At 41.8% G+C, this 20432-nt stretch overlaps 1 protein-coding gene across 5 annotated transcripts in view; it reads right to left on the reverse strand.

The window, feature by feature from the left end:
* The window catches only part of RUNX1 (RUNX family transcription factor 1), a 284318-nt gene that overhangs the window by 177056 nt on the left and 86830 nt on the right, over nt 1-20432 (reverse strand). The window contains exon 2 of one of the 5 annotated variants that reach the window (XM_053310340.1): nt 7824-7950. The exons of the other annotated variants lie outside the window; for them this stretch is intronic. The gene's annotated coding sequence lies outside the window, so the exon portion shown is untranslated. The remainder of the gene's footprint in view (nt 1-7823; nt 7951-20432) is intronic. 5 annotated transcript variants of the gene reach the window in all.

Below are 20432 nucleotides of genomic sequence, written 5' to 3' on the forward strand. Positions count from 1 at the left end.
ACAGAGTACTTTATAACTCTTGTCCAAACAACCTTGTTTTGAAGATGAATCTCTCTGTGGCTGATTTGGAGGTGAAGGAAGAAAGTTACACTTCAAGAGGCAATTCTTTGCTTTCTATAGGTCTTTAAAATGTGTATCCATTGGGCTGAGGTAAAATTGACTGGAGAGTTGAACTTTTGGGAACATTTTAATTTCCAATATATTAGTCTGTGCGTGTGCATGTGCACACACATACACACACACACACACAGAGCAATGTTCTCACACTTTTGTGAAATGATGCAAAGCTATTTGCAAGGGAGTGGGAAGAGAATGCATCCCTGTTGTTAAGGCAACTGGACTGAAAACTGCTTGTATTGGGATGCATTCATCCCATTGAAAGTAATGCAGTGCAGAAGTCATTTCTTTGCAATAGGATATGCATTTGCATGTTTATCCCAGTGTGAGGAAGTGTCAGCCTAGTTGCCTCAGCAATAAGGATCAGTTCCCTCTTCAGCTTCAAGCAAGAGTAGTTTGAGGTAATGGACTGCAAGCAGGCTTGGGGAAAATGTGCAACAAGAGGAGACAGTAGTGGGGGGCTTGCACCTTCCATATGACAACCTTTGCAGCAAAAATCTCATGAAAAACCTCAAGAAAAACGTATGCAGCATTAAACCTCATGAAAATTTGCTGCTCTACCAGTATCCACGGGCTTTCCCCCAGAGTTTAATCTGGTAGTTTTTCTGCATATCTGCTCATAGGCAATCTGTGTTTCTCTATGGCAGATATTCCTTCTTGCATCAGATACTGAATATCAGAAATTAATCAGATACTGAATATAATCAGATACTTATGAATTCAAACATGAGGCCGGAGTGGCAATATCCTTAGGAATTTTTAACTATGTGTGATAAGGGCCACTTCACACATTACAGCTTAAAAATGTACATTTACTACTACTACTACTACTACTACTACCACTACCGCCACTACTACCACTGATATTTACATACCACTCTTCAACCAAAGTTCTCAAAGCAGTTTACATAGAAAAATAAAAAATACATAAATAAAATGGCCCCCTGTACCCAAAGGGCTCTCATTCTAAAAAGAAACAGAAGGCAGATACCAGCAACAGCCACTGGAGGGATGCTGTGCTGGGGATGGACAGGGCCAGTTGCTCTCCCCCTGCTAAATATAAGAGAATCACCACTTTAAAAGGTGTCTCTGCTCATTTTACACATCTTTTCTGAATATGACACATATATCTCATAGAAAGTAAGTGCTGAGTTAATGTGCCTTCATGGTAGCCAAGGGATAACTAGAGAGCAACAGGCTGTTAAAAGCTTCTCACTCTCTCTCTTTCCTCGTAACTTATACTGTAGCTGAATGATGCTTGAATGCTTTTGAGAAGCAGCAGTACAAAAGATAGGAGTGTGGTGAAAACACTGATTCTAGAGCTGCATTAAATAAACACAACGTAACTAGAGTGAGGAACAGATATACTCTAAGCAGCCATTAAGGTGCAAATCAAAGGAACACCCAGAGATGTAGCAAGATTGGAGTGAATCCTGGAATAGAAAGTGAAAATGGGCCCCTAGCTTGCTTTCTTCTTCAGAGAGGTGTGAGGAAGGGGACAGAAAAGTGGAAGCTGTCACCCAGCCAGTGGGCCCCTTTCCCACAAGGGCCCAAGGACATCCCCCCACCCAGTTCAATTGTAGCTATTCCCCTGAAAAATCACACATTTAACTTCTGCAGCCCACAGCTCCAGTAAGCAAACCACTTCCTTTGTCCTTATCTTTGCTAGAAAAGTACTTGTGGCTACAACTCAGTACAAAGAACAGCACACATATGCCCACTTGTTTCATGGTGCATTAGTGTGCCTGGTTCTATGATGGACTTGGAACGTTGTCTTCAAAGATTCTCATATAACATTTTTATAGGCTATGGTGAATATCTGGGAGCATTTCTGGTACAAAAGGGTGCTTTTGAGGGGTTCAAAATGATCAACTCTTCCAAAAGATTATTCTATCCACTGAGGTCCAGAAGCAACTAGGATCACACTCCCTATCTTCCTGCCCTGTGCTGGCAGTTCATTGACCCACTTAATACTTTCATGCCCTTTCAAGCCCCCTGAAAAACTGATGAAAAGATGGGGCACTTTTCAAGTGTGCATATATGTTCGCACAAGCATCACCAAAGCATCACTTTGGCTGAGCTCTTTATTTTTACATTGTGCTTCTTGATCAGAATACAAATAATCCAATAGTTTCTGTTACATCCTCTTCTTGAATAATGAAAACATTGGAAAGACTGGATTCTGATGGAGGATGCTCACTGAATGCAAAGTATTGATACACTGATTTGTAAAACAGTGCTGATACAAAAAAACAAGTTGTCTTGCACAAAGTTCATACTGTAATTCACAAAGTTATTTCATTTAATCCCAGCAATAGGATTTAAAATCAGGGGCGTATCTAGGGTAGGGCAGGCAGGGCTCGTGCCCCGGGCGCCACTTGAAGGAGGCGCCATTTTTGAAAATTAAAAAAAATTAAAAACAGCCACCAAAAACAAAATGGCCACCGTGCATGCTCAAATGGCCTCTGTGAAGCCCTAGGCCATGCCAGGACTCACAGAGGCCATTTGAGCATGTGTGGCGGCCATCTTGTTTTCAGCGGCCATTTTGTTAAAAAAAGTTATTTTAAAAAATGGCCACCACACATGCTCAAATGGTCCCTGTGAGGCCCTAGAGACCAGCGGGGGGAGGGGGAACCTTTACAGACCCCCTCATGGCCCTTAGGAAGCCCCCCAAAGGGGCTACAGGTAAAAAATAATAAATTTTTAAATATAATATAAGTCACTGTACATATATTCAGATTGGCACTATGTACAGAGAATCAGGGCTTGTGAATACTGAGCTGAAGCTTATGAGCTAGGATTGTATTCATTTGCTCTTATTTTGCTTCTTGTGATAAATGAGTTAAATGTGATGTCTTAATAATATGGCTATTAATGGTGAGTTTGTCTTTGAATCAGTATGAAATCTTTAGTATTAAGCCCCACTGGAAGTTTCTTGCTCTCTTTCTCTCATTTTAACTGTCTTTCTGAAAGACTAGAATATATTCCAAGCAGTGACACAGTTTACTCTGCATATCCTTTAATTATTTTCAGAGCATCTGGGAAAAGTCAAATTCTCCATTGATTTTTAAAACTTATGTAATAGTGATGCTACAATGCATAGTAGAGAATTAGACAGGCACTTCTGTTTAGTTTTCCAAGTACACCTCCACATAGTATTTGGATATTTCATGAGCCCCAGCATACTGAAATTTGTAGTTTTCCAGCATTTTTGGCCTGGCTACATCCACTGCTAAATAGTTTTTGAAAGATTAAAAGATTAACGAGCTTGACTTGTATTTTTCAGCTGATATTATGGTAAAGTTATCTGAAAGATGGGTGTCAGATGTTTGGACAGGGGGTGCAATTTCAGTGCTTGCCCTAGGCTCTATTTTCCCTAGATACGCCTCTGTTTAAAAGACAGCCACAGACAATATGAATGTTCTATGTGGGTGTCCATATTTTATATCACCAACCACATGATGCTCTGCAGTTCCTTGAAAAGAAAGACATCAGCCCACCACATGCACCCACCCAAAAACCAAACAGATGTTATGCTGAGCCCACATCACACCAACATTTCCCAATAGCTGAAACAGAAACATCAGGGCAAATTTAAGCTCATTAGATTGACACAGGCTTTTCTTTGATTCCATTATCTAATGAGCAGAATTTTCCCCTTCATATTTTACATGTTAATAGACTCATGGACTATAACTGTTGTCTGCAACATATGTTAACTAAACAAAACTGAATGGAAAGCAAGAAAAGAACCTTAATGAATTAAGTTGATGGCTCTGGAAAAATAGGTTTATAAAACTAGATATTTGTAGTATTACTGGAGTGGGGCAATAAAGAGGGACATTTGCATCAGGCACAGCTTTGAGAGTGATGCAAAGTTAGTCTAAAGATAATGTATATACCACAAAAAGATAAGCTGTGTCCTTATTTTAGTCTAATGAAATGATTAGACATGTTTCTAAAATGGAAGATTAAGAGCTAGATATCTGCTTCCCAGGAGGTTTTGTGAGGACAGCAGGTTAGGCAGAGGATTTACTTTGCAGCTAACTGAGCAAAGAGCCACCTTTTAAAAGTGTTGATTATCCTTAGTGAGCTGGGGGAGAGCAACTGAGCCCATCCAGCCCCAGCACAGCATCCCTCCAGTGGCTGTTGCTGGTGTCTATCTTTTGTTTCTTTTTAGACTGTGAGCCCTTTGGGGACAGGGACCCAACTTCATTTATTTTTATTTCTCTATGTAAACCACTTTGGGAACTTTTGTTGAAAAGCAGTATATAAATCCTCTTCATCATTGTAGCTTTTCATTCACTCTCTGCCAGCAAGCCTAATACAATAAAGTGTATTAGCTGCTGATCAGGAGCATTGATATGTACTTAGAAAATCTGGGGCCCAGGCCCACAGCTCCTCGTTTGATAATTAAACTCAATCATGTCCCTCACAAACAAGTACATAAGTTTTTTTTTAAGTCCCTAAGATTACAATTCAGCACCTATGAAAGTGGAAGCAACAGAGAGCTAGGTGAGGCCAGGAGCTCTCTCCCATGCTCTGTGCATGCGCCCTCACTACTGCACTTCCTTTCTGGAAGAGGTCATGGAGGAAGGAGATGGCTGATGAGATTTGGGGCTCTGAGAAATTCAATGGGGGGCTGAGTCCCATGGGCCACTCCCTAATGATGCCCCTGCTATTGATTATTGCTAGTGGAAATAGAGAGTATGAAACACGACTGACCAGTAGTAGCGGGCAGGGTTTTTTTTAACACTGTATCTTCTGGCTCACTTAAGAGCAGCAAACAGCAGAAGCAGTTTTTCTGGGCAGTGAGAACCTCTAAAAACAATCATCTTGGATTTAGTTCAGATTTACCAATTGTTCCCCAGATGGGTAATAATCCCCAGAAGTAATACTTGTTTTATCCCTTTTATGATTCCAACTGCAGAAACAACTGTTATAAAATAACCAAATTCCTTTTCCTATTCAAATTCAAATTCCTGATAGGGACTGGTGTATACATCTACTCTGCTTGCAATGGCTACTGTTAAATACCTGCCAGTAAAAACATCCTATAGCTCCTTGCTCACGATGAACAGCTTATCAGACCTATTTGCCACAAGCAAAACCTTTACATTTGTACACCAGCTGTTCACTCTATATAGTAGTCTGAGATTTCACAGTAAATGCAGCATGTATTTCAGCGGTGGGACAATTTTCAACAATCTTCCCTGTGACGGGCAGAAATATGTCCCTAAAGGCTGTATGATTCCCTGTGACCACCAGAAATATGTCCCTAATGGCTGTTGTAAACCACCCTGAGCTATTTTGGAAGGGCAGTATATAAATTGAATAAATAAATAAATAAATAATAAAATAATTCTGAGAGTTTCACGGTGGGCTTCAGAGAGAAGGTAAGAACAACAAAAATGGTCCCTTCCCCAAATCATGTACTGTGTGTTCACATTGCACCAACACTTCCTTAGTCTGGATGTCAGAAAGTTTGAACAAATGCTCACTCCAGGGGTGGAGCCACCATTAAGCAAATGGGTTCAGAGAACCCAGGCCACCACCCCTAAGCCCCACCACCCCAGACACCACCCCCCACGTCTGAGGTCAGACATGGAGGGGCATGATTTAGCTCCCAAATGGAGTCGCACAGCCCCGTTTGGGAGCTAAACCATGCCCCCGCGTATGACATCAGATGTGGAGTGTGTGGCTAAACGCTCCCTGCATCTGACATGCAGAACTTGATGGCAGAACTTGGGGCTGGCCTTGCTCCACGCCTAACAGCATCCCCCTGCAGATGACCTGCAGAGGAAGGAAGCTGAAATGGCATCACATTGCTTTTCTTCTTCCTTTCTTAATAGAAAGGGGGAGAGAAGGACAGTATCAGTGAAATGGAGCAGGGTATAGAAAAGAGAGAAAAGGGAGAAGGGAAGGGAAAACATTTGGTGTTCTTCTTCAGGCTGAAAAATGTCATATGCCAGCACTGCCTATACTATCCAGAGTTTGCAACATTATAAAAATATCTATTCAGCTTTAAGAAATGCCTAGCTTTATAGTTAAATATCATAGTTTCATTTCAGTAAATGTAATACCTAGCCAGATCTACACCCTAGCTTACTTTCATTAATTCTGTTGTAATAAATCATCATCATCATCATTATATGAAGCATAGTATAAATATTAAGTATCATTATCTATATCTTCTCAATTAGATTTTGTACTGGGCTCACAAGTACACACATAAGTTATTTATATATGTGACACACTGCCAGAGAGACTTAAATAAAAACAAAGTAACATCACAAGGAGTTCCCATTCCATTTCAGGATCATATGTCAGACAGTTTTCTCTTTTTCTATGATCTGGTGCATTTTGGAAGGAAATGAACTGTTTGTGACCTGCTTTTTCAGTACATTGATATGAGAAAACCTTGCTGTCAATGGTTTGACTCTTTTATAGAGGAAAAAAAGATAGCAGTTATTCAGTGTTACACAAATAAATATTTTGTAATTGTGAAGCATACAGAAACTTGAACTATGTCCAGAACTTCAGATCCTTCCTAGAAACGTTCTCCTCTTTGAAGTATTTTAAAAAAAACAACTTCTGGTTTAGAATGTGGTTCGTTTTGAATGTTTAAAAAGTAATCGTCACATTGCAATGAATGTGAGAGGAAAAAGTACAGACCACCCGAGTCCAATTCTTTATGTGGACATTTAATCTCATTTCACCAACATCAAAGCCAGGGCTCTGACATTCAACTGGATTTCCCCATGTGAAATTTCTAGTTTGTTTTCTCTTTCTCCCACTTTCCTTTCATTTAACCTAATTAATACTGGATTATTAAAAGGAAGATGTTTTCTTCCTTATGAAGTCGATCTACTCTTTCAGCTGTATATTTTTACTGGTTTTAGACAGATGGCTTTCCCCTTCTGTGGCTCTACTCAACATTAGAGAAAAGAAGTGGGTCAAAATCACACCACAAAATTGGCAAACCAATTTATAAACTAACTTCATAAACCGATTTTCTTTCTAAGACAATATTTTCCCGCAAAGAAACAGAATTGTGTGACCTACCAGAAGAAATGCATAGCTCCCAAATATTTTCTTATCTCACTCAGATAAGAGAACCCTGAGGGCATGGCACTAAGACTATGCTTTCTTATTTTTTAGTGTACACTTAGCATGTTACAAGTTCATATAGTGTGAATTAGACAAGGACATTTTTTCATAGATGCATAATCATGCAGGCACATTCATTGAGCAGATATCCTGTGGCAAACCTGAGTTTGCCCTTTTTTGGGGTAATGTTTGAAGCTACACTCAGAGATGCATTTGAGCCTCTCTCGTGTGTTTTATGTCATGTATAAATGCCATTAATGTGGAGAAATGTAGAAAAATCTAATATATAGTTCAGGCAGTAGAGGTACTATATTTGCTTTAGAAGATTAATTAAATAAAGCTAGCTTAAGCTTCATATATGCAAAGAAGAGCCAAGAAAAATACCCCAAATAGATAAATTTGAGTCCATTTATGTATAATGCTCACCAGATATGTTATCTCCCCATGACATCATAAACTGTAATAATATAATATAAAATTGCTTATCTTAGGTGGTAAGTCATCCCCATTTTACAGTTGGAAACAATGGAAGAAGGATAAGATGTAAATGTTTATCACAATAATGAGGTAGACAGGTGCATCGCACAGACACTTACTGTATTACTACTCCAATATTTGAAGTTGGGGCATCACATGCAAGGACAGTTCACAGCTCTCTGCAGGCCATTCAAGCGAATCCAGAGCCCTTACAGAGCCAGATGCTCACATGCAAATCTCAATTGTCTAGAGGAAAGAATGCCATGATTAGCTTCTCTCCTTAATGCAACTGATAATAGGTTTCTTTTCTCTGCTAGGAGCAGCAAAGCTTAAGTGGCCTTAAAAATGAAATAATAATATGTTTCCTGGAGAATGCTGAAATTGATGACTGCGGAATTCATTTGCAGGGGCAGCCCAAACCCTTCACAGGCCTGAGACAAGGAGACAATAGTGAAGCAAACTGAGGTGCTAACCTCAAGTTGAAGGTGGAGGGGTGTGTTATCTTTGCCTCCTACCTACACCTGCTTTGACTTCTTCATCCCCCCACCGCCTGCTGTTCTCCAGTGCCTTACTTGCCTCCTGCCCAGCACTGCTGCTGCCTGTCTTGGGAGCAGTGCACAAAGAGCCACTCAGTTCTCTTCTTGTGTGAGGTATTTGAAAAACAGTAGGGACTGAGCAGAAGAGAAAGTGTGGAGGAGAGAAAAGGAGTGGAGAGGTGTGAATTAGAGTGTGAAGAGACACTCTAGCCCACTACTTTTGTCTTCTCTCCTCTGCACTTCCTTTTCCAGTTCACCCCCCTTTTAAAATACAACATGCTGAAGAGGAGAACAGAGTGGCTCTTCGTGCTCAAGCTACGCACATTGGAAGTGGGCAGGGAAGCAGTTAAGGCAGCAGGCTACAAGAAAGACAGTGGTGGTGGACAGGGGGTGGTAGGTGAAATACCCTGTCCCACATATTGCTCAGGTGGGGGTCATGACATGAGATGACTCGAGCAGTCATGGGCAGGGGGATGGTGGCAGCAGCCACCCCCTGCCCCTTTAATCATCTGTCACTTGAGGGCCATCTGAGCTCCTCATTTGTGTACTAGGTTAATCTAGGGTAGATCACAGGATCCAAATTGAGTCCCAATTTCCCCATTATGCACTTGCTCTCTCCCAAACTGAAAGCAACAGGCTGGGGCCCAAAGGCTTCCTTTTGTATCATAAATGTGTGATGCAATGGGCAATTTTACCCATGAACATAATCTGGCCACTGGCCATCTGTTGTGGATGTTGGTCTAGGATGACTCGTTTACATTTTTTAACATCAAATAAATAACAAATAGTTTAAATCCTTTTGGAAAGTGATATAAACTGAAGCTAAAAATCTGGTATCTTTTATATATAGAAAGAGTGCTAGCTCATTTTATGATCTTGCATTTTTGGTGATGCTTTGTTTGCTTTCCTTGCACTCATAGATACTTAACTATAATACAAACCAGGATCATTGACTGGCTCTTTGTCATGTACGAGACCAAGAAGACAAAAAAACCACAGAAAATTAGAATGGCTGGCTCAGCTCTTAGACATTGTTCTGAGTGAACAATGAATCCATACAGATAACAATTTTGCCACATTTTTTATCATGTCCAGATATTTCCAAGTGATGTGAGCTAACCAAGGACCCCTGCTAACTGGGCAAAAAGGCACCTTTTAACGAGGTGATTCTCTTTATTTAGCAGGGGGAGAGTAACTGGCCCTATCCACCCCCAGCACAGTACTTCCAGTGACTGTAGCTGGGGCCTGTCTTATGTTTCTTTTTAGACTGTGAGCCCTTTGGGGACAGGGATCCATCTTATTTATTTATTATTTCTCTGTGTAAACCACCCTGGCCATTTTTGGAAAGGCGGTATAGAAATCTAATTAATAACAACAACAACATTTTCCATGTTACTTGACAGGATGATCCAAAGCACCAAGTTACCATATAGTGAGAGAATTCACCCTGGGGTAGTTTGGATGTCTCTATGGGCTCAAAGTTGAGAACATTATTAGTAGTATGCAGGGGGTGGGGTGGGGTGGGGAGTTTAGGATGCTTCAGTGCTATACCCTGTTTTGTGAACAAGGGCTTTGTATTCATGGATATAAATATAGCTGATTTAATGTGAAGAAATGCAGCAAACACAATGGCATGATTGATACTGTCGGGTTTGAAAACTTAATTGTGTGAGATATAGATATAGATATAGATATAGATATAGATATAGATATAGATATAGATATATGGTTGCATAGTCCCTGTTGGAATCAGAACGCTTGACTACAGAACTCTTGCATATGGGGCAACAGCTCAGTGGTAGACCAGCATTCCTTAGAATCTCCAGGTAGGGCTGGGAAATATTCTTGTCTGGAATCCCTAGAGAGAAGCTGAGCTAGATGGACCAATGGTCTGACTCAGTATTAGGTTGCTTCCTATATCTAGATAGATCTTTAGTCTGATTCAGCAGGCCTCTTTTTATGACTTATTTCAGAGTTAACAGGCTTAGGGCAGCACTGCATGGCTAACTTTTTGAGGTTCCAAAATACGTTAGCAAGCTGAAGCTGTAGTTTTAACAAATGTTCATGGTAATTGTGGAAGAACTGAGGTGCTCTTAGGCTTTAAGGTGAAAAAGATGTACTTCCCTCTCTGATTTATAATGACCCCTTCAAGACTTCATTGACATAAACAAGACTACTCTACTGATTTTCAAGAGCTTCCATGAATTTTAGCCCTAAGGTAAATGTTAGTTAGTTAGTTAGGGATATATCCAGCATCCTTTTTTAGGACTTAACCCTCTGAAGAGGTTTCATCTGAGTACAGGTGAACATATGGAGGTTCAGGATTACACCTGCTAACCCCACTTCCAGTCTTCATGTATTCAAAGTTCAATCTGCACAAGGACCTACGTCACTACACCCCAATATGCACAGGCTCTGTACATGTGATTACCGCTCTCCAATTTTAAGGAGTACAGATAATTCAGTGAGCCTGTGTGCTTTGGGCTGTTTGTTCAGACCCCTCTGAAGATGGCACCTGTTTGTTCAGACCCCTCTGAAGATGGCACCGAATTTGTGGAATTGAGGGCTGGGACAGCAGCACACTTGCAATGCCCTTTCCATGTGTTGATCTGTGAAGATTAGGGCTTGTGGCAACCTAGTATACAATCTTTTTTTGTGATAAAAGAAAAAAAATGTAACAGCTACTTCATCTCCATTATATTATTCTTCGGAAAAACTAAATATCTCAATTGTATATTCAATAGGACAAATCCCACTGGTTTCTTCAATGTTCATGTGAGGGATCTCATTGGCATATGAAGTTTTTCTGCATGCATGGGCTGAACCACTGTCTTCCAGGTTGAAGAATGCTCCAAGTGCACAGTAGGGGTATGGTTATGAACTGGAATGGTTCCTGATGTTGAAAAGTCTTGTTAGCACAAATCCATCAGAGCATCATTGAACTCTGGTTTGTGGCAAACTATGAGAATTTCATTCATTCAGTCACTGGAACCTAAATGAAGGCAGAAGTGGCAACCTCAAATTTAACACGATATGACTTAAGTGGAGGCTTGATGTAAAACATTATGATGTGCTGCATATTCAGTAGTGAACAAACATTCTGGAAATTGATGAAGGAAAAGGTCACTCATACACCAGCAAAATCCCTTAAGGTTCTGAAGGCTTTGCTGGGTGCATTTTTAAGTGCTGATGGAAATGTGCTAATAACCATATAAAGATGTGGTCAGATGCTGACCACCAGACTCAAGACCCAGCTGCAACATTATTGACAGCTATATTGCTTATTCCTGTAGTGGTTAGGAAATGAAATGCCTTTCTCTAATCAAGTAATTGCATTAAGGAACTACTGGGAACATTTCGTTGTTTTTCTTTAATATCTGGGACATCAGGAGCGTTTCATTTTTGCAAACTGTCAAGACCATTTTTGTTCACACAGATTTTGGCACCAAAATAACATATTTTTCTTCTTCTGCCCACTCCGTTTTTAATGAAAACACACACACAACACAGAAACACATTTAAGCAGAAAGTTGGAGGGCATTTTGAAGTGTCAGCAAAATGGTTTCTAACTGTAAGCAAAACAAACTAAAATATTGTGCTGTGAGATTAAGAACTATAATTAGAGGCATGCAATTGTTAGCTCCTTTCCAGGCTTCATACAACCAATACTTTTATGATCCATCCATTGCCACAAATGTATTGTTACTCCACTCTAGTCATTATTAGAAGTTCAGGCTCCAGTATTTCCCTTTTAATGAATTATCAAAAATTATCTATTTCATAGAATGTACACAAAAATACCGATGCAGGAAATTGATGGTAATAAGGCTTTGAGAAGAGTCACTTTTCTGCTTAATATGTCATGGTATCCATGTGGCTGACTTGGTTTTACTTTTCCCATTAAGTCACTGGAGACAAAGTAATATGGTATGGTGGTCATCTTGCTCCATTGGTTAGTGGTTGAAAATATCAAAAACACTGCAACCAAACTGACTACATTTATTGATATTACTGATAGACTTATTGTGACTTGTTGAATGCAAGATTAATTTGAGTCACAAGAGAACTTTATTATATATACTGACATGCTAAAGATGGTGATTTATGATGATATTCAAAGTATACTGGACAAGAGGAGAGAGGTGTTTACTGATAGAATGGACCAAAAGACACCTGGGTTTTTATGTCTGATTCTTCAGAGGTTATCCCCCCCACACACACACCAATACCAAACTTCAGAACTAAATTATTTGGCTTTTTAAAAGCACGCTGAAGTTTGGCAAGGAGGACTTCTGAAAAGAAAGTGGATAGAGGTGTATGTTGTGCAAGGCACAGTCATTCCACTGAATCACAGCCAACCCAGTAATTGGGATTTGCACATGGAAGCAACATTTTGCACACGCATATTTTTTCAGGAATAAGAAACACATGTGCAATGTGCTATGCATGTGCTGTTCATGGGTGGATTCCTGCAGTTTCCATGGCTGGACTGGGACTGCATGCACCATATTTTTGTGGGGGAGGGGTTGAATTCAGTCCCCCCCCCTTCCCTCAGTGATGTTGAAGCAGACAGATTCTATGCACATGAATGTGTCTGAATTGGGGCCAATATACATATTTATACATCAGTGTATTCAAAGTGCCTATTAAAATGTTTTGGTTTTACATTCAATTTAAATGCATATTTTTAGTCAGCAAACCTTATCTTCACTTTTAAATAACCATTACAGTTTTCTTGTAGAAATGTGTTGTAGAGTTTTCTTTTCCATGAGAACAAAGCCCCATGCAATAAGGCAAATGTTTATTTTAATTTCTAGCTTGATATATTCATTTTTATTTTGTATCTGGGACTGGTTAATCTTGTTTCACATCCATCCACACATTCCAAACTCCACAAATAGCAACCATATACCATATAACTGTATAATTTGATAGATTCTGGGACTAAATCAATTGCTGTGCATTTATAAGAATAAGAGAGAGAAGCATGAGAAAAAGAAGAAAAACTGAGAAGAAGGAGAAACTGAGCTAACTTGGAGGCTAAAACATGGTATCTCCAGAGAGGCAAGTGATCGCTACATTTATTTTCATTTTACCTAACAACAAATGCAGTTCACCTGTTCCTAAAGTAAACAAACTGTAAACCTTGAATGGTTTAGGGCAGCACCCACGGTAAGCAGCAGGCAACCTCTTTTGCAGACACAAAATGTTTTGAGGGGTATAGACATAAATGTGTTTAAAATAGAGTATAATTTCTGGGAGTAAAATTTATTTATTTATTTATTTATTTAATACATTTTTATACCGCCCAAAATGCAAGTTCTCTGGGCGGTTTACAACAAAATTAAAATTTACATGAGGGCATTAGTGAGCACCCTGAGACATCACTTTGAGGCTGAAGGGCAGTTTCCTCAGACCAGTCCTTGTGGCTTTTCAGCGTAGGAGTACCAGGACAGAAACTCACGTGAGGCCTGCCTGCCTTACCAACTTGGGGGCTGCTCAGCCTGAGGAGAGGATGATGTTGACGGACCTCTTTCAGTACATTTTAAATATGTTGGCCAGGAGCAGAACAGACAATGAAGCTATTCCCACGATCGGTAGAAAGTGGGCTAAGGGAGTTTAGCCCGCTTTCTACTGACTGTGGGAACCACCAGGCTTATGGACGAGCCTGGTGGTTCCTAGGTGGCTAGCCCGCCTAATTTACCCTCCCCTTAAATGAGGTTAAAAGAGCAAGCACTCTGTTAACCTCATTTTATTGCTTGTGTGCCGCCGCACACAGCGACACATGAATAGACCCCCAACCGGGAGACTGCAGCCCACTCTCCTCTGACAATCATGCCTGGAGCCCTACCACAACTACCGGCTCTGTCACAACTACCGGCTCCGTCACTGTCATGCCACCACTCGAGAACATTGGAGAGGAGTGGGAGGCAGGTGACTTACTAGAAAGTGGGGAGGCGCCTCAGGAGGAGCAGGCTGGTAATGTGAATGGGGAGATAACTGAGACAGGCCAGGGCGAGTGTTTGGCGCAGGAGGGGCCAGCGGGGCCGGGTGATCTTTGGAGAGAAGGGTCAGGATCTGAGCCAGAGTTTGAAAGGCCACTATCTCCTCGAGAATGCAGACAGGGGAAATGTCAACAGCAGGTGAGGGAATTACGAAGGAGTAATTGGCTGGTGAGAAGCCAGAAGCCAGATTGAATCTATGGCAGCTGGCGGGGGTGCAGTGTTGATTAAGTGCACGTGGCTGCTGACTATAAATCAGGCAGCCTGTGCCTTGAACAAACTGCTGGAAACAACATGTCAAATCTGCTTGGAGTTTTTGTCAGAAAGATTGTGACTTTGGAATTTCGGCTTCTCACTCTTCACTTCTGTATTCTTGGTGAGACCATTAAACCTGACTATATAGCAATAGCAATAGCAATAGCACTTACATTTATATACCGCTCTATAGCCGGAGCTCTCTAAGCGGTTTACAATGATTTAGCATATTGCCCCCAACATTCTGGGTACTCATTTTACTGACCTCGGAAGGATGGAAGGCTGAGTCAACCTTGAGCCCCTGGTCAGGATCGAACTTGTAACCTTCTGGTTACAGGGCGGCAGTTTTACCACTGCACCACCAGGGGCTCTATATAGAAGTAAAACTGGAACTTGGAAATACTGGCTTTGTGTCATATATTTCTGGCCAGTGTCTTCCGTCAAGTGAGCTCTTGACAGTCACGGAGCCAGTGGGGTCTGTGGGGATCAGGGGCCGCTTGCCTCCTGGAAGTCCCAGGATGCCCCGCACGAGTACCCACGCAGACCTCATCAAGGCGCTTCACAGTAATCGTGTGAAGCACCTCAATAGCTCTGAGGCTCTGAGCCTGGGTGAGGTAACTTAGTTTTGGATCTTTAAGGGAAGTTCTTCACTATCTTGCAGCCCATAAAGTTGTACCAGTGACACTAGCTGTTGATCTGTTTCTGGGTACAATTCACAATGCTAATTCTTATCTTTAAGACAACAACCTTTAAACCTATATGGCTTATGACCAAGGCATCTGAAGAAATATATCATCACACATGGGGGCTATTCCCACAATCAGGAAAAATTGGGCTAGGAAAGCTTAGCCTGATTTTTCTCGATCGTCAGAACCACCGGCTTGGCTGTGAGCCCGGTGGTTCTGGAGCGGGTAACCCGCTCAAGAGCCCCTGCCCCCAAACCAGGTTTGCGGAGCGAGCACTCCACAAACCTGGTTTTTTTAATCGTGAGTAGCCACGGTGCGGCTTCACGGCGCACCTACTCATGAGTAGAACCCCGGAGGGGAGGCAAAAAGCCGCCTCCCAGCTCCGGGGGTCTCCCCAGTATGGCCTGCGCGTTTGCGAGCTCCACAGCCCCCGCCGGCTCCGTCTCGGAGCCGGCAATCGTGTGGGCAGCCGATCCGGCCACCCAGGGCTCCCTCCCCGCTCATGAGCAGGGAGAGCAGGCTTAGCCCGCTCTTCCCACTCACCGCCCCCAACCAGATCTCACGGATTGTGAGACTCGGTCCATGGTCTGTCTTTTAACGGCATTTGTTGAGGCCCTTTTGTGTATTCTCTCATTTTCAAAGGTGTGTTTGGTAGTGTCTCACAAAAGGGCCTTTTCTATTGTAGCACCCACCCACTCTGTGGAAGATCAGGCAAACCTTGTCTATCCCATTATTATTAGTATTATTACTACTACTACTGCTACTACTACTACTATTAATTTAATTTCTATACCGCCCTTCCAAAAATGGCTCAAGGTGGTTTACACAGAGAAATAATAAATAAATAAGATGGCTCCCTGTCCCCATAGGGCTCACATTCTAAAAAGAAACATAAGATAGACACTGGCAACAGTCACTGGAAATACTGTGCTGGGGGTGGATAGGGCCAGTTACTCTCCCCCTGCTAAATAAAGTGAATCACCACGGTAAAAGGTGCCTCTTTGCCCAGTTAGCAGGGGACATGCCAACATGTCACAACTTACTGAATACCTTTATCTTTCAACTGGCTGAATATCCCATGGAGTATGTCTAATACCTGCTGGAGAGTTTTCTGTATTACTATTTTAATCCTGATGGTTGATTGTGTTTTTATTATTATTATGTTGATGATTGATAGCCGTTCTGAGCATACCATGATTGGGATAGGAAGATGATGATGATGATTATTACATTTTATATCCCGCTCTTCCTCCAAGGAGCCCAGAGCAGTGTACTACATACTTAGGTTTCTCCTCACAACAACCCTGTGAAGTAGGTTAGGCTGAGAGAGAAGTGAATGGCCCAGAGTCACCCAGCTAGTATCATGGCTGAATGGGGATTTGAACTCGGGTCTCCCCGGTCCTAGTCCAGCACTCTAACCACTACACCACGCTGATGGCAGAGATATATATTTAAAAATATAAATAAAATAAAGTTCAGTGTCACACTTTGCTGGATCATTGCCTACCCGTATCTTTGTTTCAGAATTTATGTAATCATTAAAGGTGTGGCTCATTTAAATTCCACCATCTGTCCAGCCTCTTCTTTCCTTATCCATGTGCAACATACAATGGAGCAGCAGAAATCCCAGACTGAAGTAATGTCCAGTGACTGCTGCTTGAAGAGATTTGCTATAAGCCCATATTGACAGTATACTACTGCATTTTGGCTATTTGAGACTGTGGAAAAACCAAGTCACATGATCAGTCAATGTTACTGCACAAAATCAGAGTCAATGCAGTTTGAAGCATGCCAGTAAAAGGATCACGTGAGTCAGCTCTCACAAACAGATTTGCCAAAGTGCTTATCTCCTATTGTGGCTTCTATGGCCAGATTTCCAGGGAATGTCTCATTCTGGAGGTGAGTTCTGATGAAATTATCATTCCAAAAGTGCACTCAGTTGGCACCCACATTTATCAGATAGAAATACATGTTATATAGTGAATGACAATAAATGGAGACAAGTCAGGCTTTTGCCCTTATCTTGAGACAGATGACAATGGAAGCAGGTTGACAGGTATCAGGGATTTCTAAACAACTCAGTGCTACTTCTGCATAGAAGACTTTGAGCCCTTATATTTCTGCATTATAACTGTCCACTGCAACTGCATGCTTGACTAATGGCGAGTGATGGACTGGGATTTCAAACTGGTTATGATACTTACAACACATCAGCCCAAATGTACTCACTGTTATTGGGGGATCATGTAGAACAGTGATCTTCATTAATTTTGAAGTGGGAGCTTCTGCCAGGCTGCCTGAGGCATACCCCCGCTCCCTTTTTTGATGCACCCCCTGCTGTGCAATCTGGGCCAGCGCTAGCCCCCTCAGCACTGGGTCTGGCCCCTGGCTTGCCTCCCTTGCTCTCTTTCTTGGTGGTGGCAGGATAAGAAGGAGAGAGAGAGTGTGTGGGAGCCACAGCAGCAGCAGAGGTAGGGGTAGGAGGGAAAAGAGAGCGAGAGACCTGGGAGTATGGCAAGCATGGCAGCAGCGGGGGTCAGGGAGGGGAAGAGACCAGGGAGCATGACAAATGCGGCAGTGTCAGGAGGAGGAATGGGGAAGAAAGAGAGAGAGAGACCTGGTTGGCGGAGGAGGAGGAAGAAGAAGAAGAAGAGAGTGTGTGTGTATGTATCACAGCAGCAGGAGGTGGAGAGAGACAGAGTGCTTGAGGCAGCTGTGGTAACGGCGGTTGAGGGGCTAGAAGCGGGAAAGGGAGGAGGAGAGGAAGCAGCAAGGCAGAGGCCACACAATAAAGGACAGTGCTGTATTTGAAATCCCACAGGCCAATTCGACCCATAAATGGCCCACAATTGGACCGGCCCTTCTAGCATTTGCCAGATTGTCAATCTGGGTCTGTATTAGTGGCCTTCTCCTTCTTGCATTGTTGTTGTTGTGCCATCGTGTTGGTGTCGACTCCTGGTTTTCTTTGGTAGAATACAGGAGGGGTTTACCATTGCCTCCTCCCATGGAGTATGAGAAGATGCCTTTCAGCATCTTCTTATATTGCTGCTGCCCAATATAGATGGTTCCCATTGTCTAGGAAACATACCAGCGGGGATTCAAACCAGCAACCTCTCACTCCCTAGGCAAGTTACTTCATTATGCTCTCTATTTATTTTATAGGGCTGAATACAGAAAGCAACATGGAAGGTATAACTTGTGTAAGAATAAATCTACTTTCTTATTGTTATTACTTATTCTTCCTTATAGTGTTGTTTTTACTGTATGTAATCCATATTGAAGCCATCTAATGGTGCAGTAGAGAAATGGCTTTACTACCAAATCAGAGGTTGCCAGTTCGTGTCCCCGCTGGTATGTTTCCCAGACTATGGGAAACACCTATATTGGGCAGCAGCAATATAGGAAGATGCTGAAAGGCATCATCTCATACTGCACGGGAGGAGGCAATGGTAAACCCCTCCTGTATTCTACCAAAAACAACCACAGGGCTCTGTGGTTGCCAGGAGTCGACACCAACTCGACAGCACACTTTACTTTTAATCCATATTGAGTGCTTTTATAGAAAAGCATGGTAGAAGCAAATAAATGGATAAATGCTGGTATGTCCACATATGGTTTTCTAAAGCATATTTTGCATGTGGAAGTTAGGTGATGAAATTATGTATGTACTGTAAGTGTTGATCAGTAGTTCCATTTGTCCTATAAATACACTGGCAGCAAAGTTCAGGGATTTATTGATATACTTGTGTATTTATTTATAAGACATATATCCCATAAGTACCTCAAGGCAGCTTACAATAAAACTTTCTAAAATACTGTATTTTACAGATAAAATACACCCTTTGTACGTAGTACGGAAACTGCAACTAGTACAGAATTCGGCATCCAGGTTGGTCTCCAAGGCTACCCAAAGACACTTCATGAATCCTGATACCTATTAAGATCATTGGGAAAGGTCTGGTTGTGGTTACCAATTCATTTGGTGGCAACCCAAAACTGGGCCTTTTCTAGGGTTGCCCTGGAGCACTGGAACATGCTCCCAAATGAAATCAAAATCTCCCAATCTCTGGTTGTTTTTAAGTTACATCTGAAATTGTACCTATTTAATCACACTTTTAGTTCATAATATTTTTAAAGTTTTATTGATAGCTATTTTAAATTGTTTTATATTATTTAATGTTTTAATTGTTGTTTGTGCTTTTAATTTGTAAACTGCTCAGAGATTTTATATGGGGTGTTATATAAAAACAAACAAACAAACAAATATACACACAAATAAATAAAGAGATAAATAAATAAAGTTGATAATACCAAGACAAATACTAATACCAATACAAATAACACCAACACAAATACCAATACTCCAGGTGGTCTTGGATGAAACTGATTATCTAGAGCCATTTCAGACCGGCTTTCGGGTGGGCTATGGGGTGGAGAATGCCTTGGTCAGCATGATGGATGATCTCCAATTGGGAACTGACAGAAGGAATGTGACTCTGTCGGTCCTTTTGGATCTCTCGGCGGCTTTCAATACTATTGAACATAGTATCCTTCTGGAACATCTGAGGGGATTGGGGGTGGGAAGCAGTGCTTTGAAGTGGTTCCGCTCCTACCTCTCGGGCAGATTGCAGATGGTGTCTCTTGGAGACTGTTGTTCTTCAAAATCTGAACTTTCCTATGGTGTCCCTCAGGGCTTCATATTGTCTCTGATGTTGTTTAACATCTACATGAAACCGCTGGGAGAGATCATCAGGAGATTTGGTGCAGGGTGTTATCCGTGTGCTGATGACACCCAAATCTATTTCTCCATGTCAGCATAATCAGGAGAAGGCATAACCTCCCTAAATGCCTGCCTGGAGGCAGTAATGGGCTGGATGAGGGATAACAAACCGAGGCTGAATCCAGATAAGACAGAGGTGCTTATTGTGTGGGGTCGGAACTTGGAAGATAATTTTGATCTGCCAGTTCTGGATGGGGTCATGCTCCCTCAGAAGGAACAGGTACGCAGTCTGGGGGTGCTTCTGGATCCAAACTGCTCCCTGGTGTCCTAGGTTGAAGCGCTGACCAGAGGTGCTTTTTATCGGCTTTGGCTGATATGCCAGCTGCGTCCGTTTCTTGAGATGAACAATCTCAAAACAGTGGTACATATGCTGGTAATCTCTAGGTTACCATTGATTACTGCAATGTGCTCTACATGGGGCTGCCTTTGTATGTAGTCCAGAAACTGCAGTTGGTCCAGAATGTGGTGG

Source organism: Hemicordylus capensis, chromosome 3, assembly GCF_027244095.1.
Source record: "Hemicordylus capensis ecotype Gifberg chromosome 3, rHemCap1.1.pri, whole genome shotgun sequence".
Lineage (NCBI taxonomy): Eukaryota > Metazoa > Chordata > Lepidosauria > Squamata > Cordylidae > Hemicordylus > Hemicordylus capensis.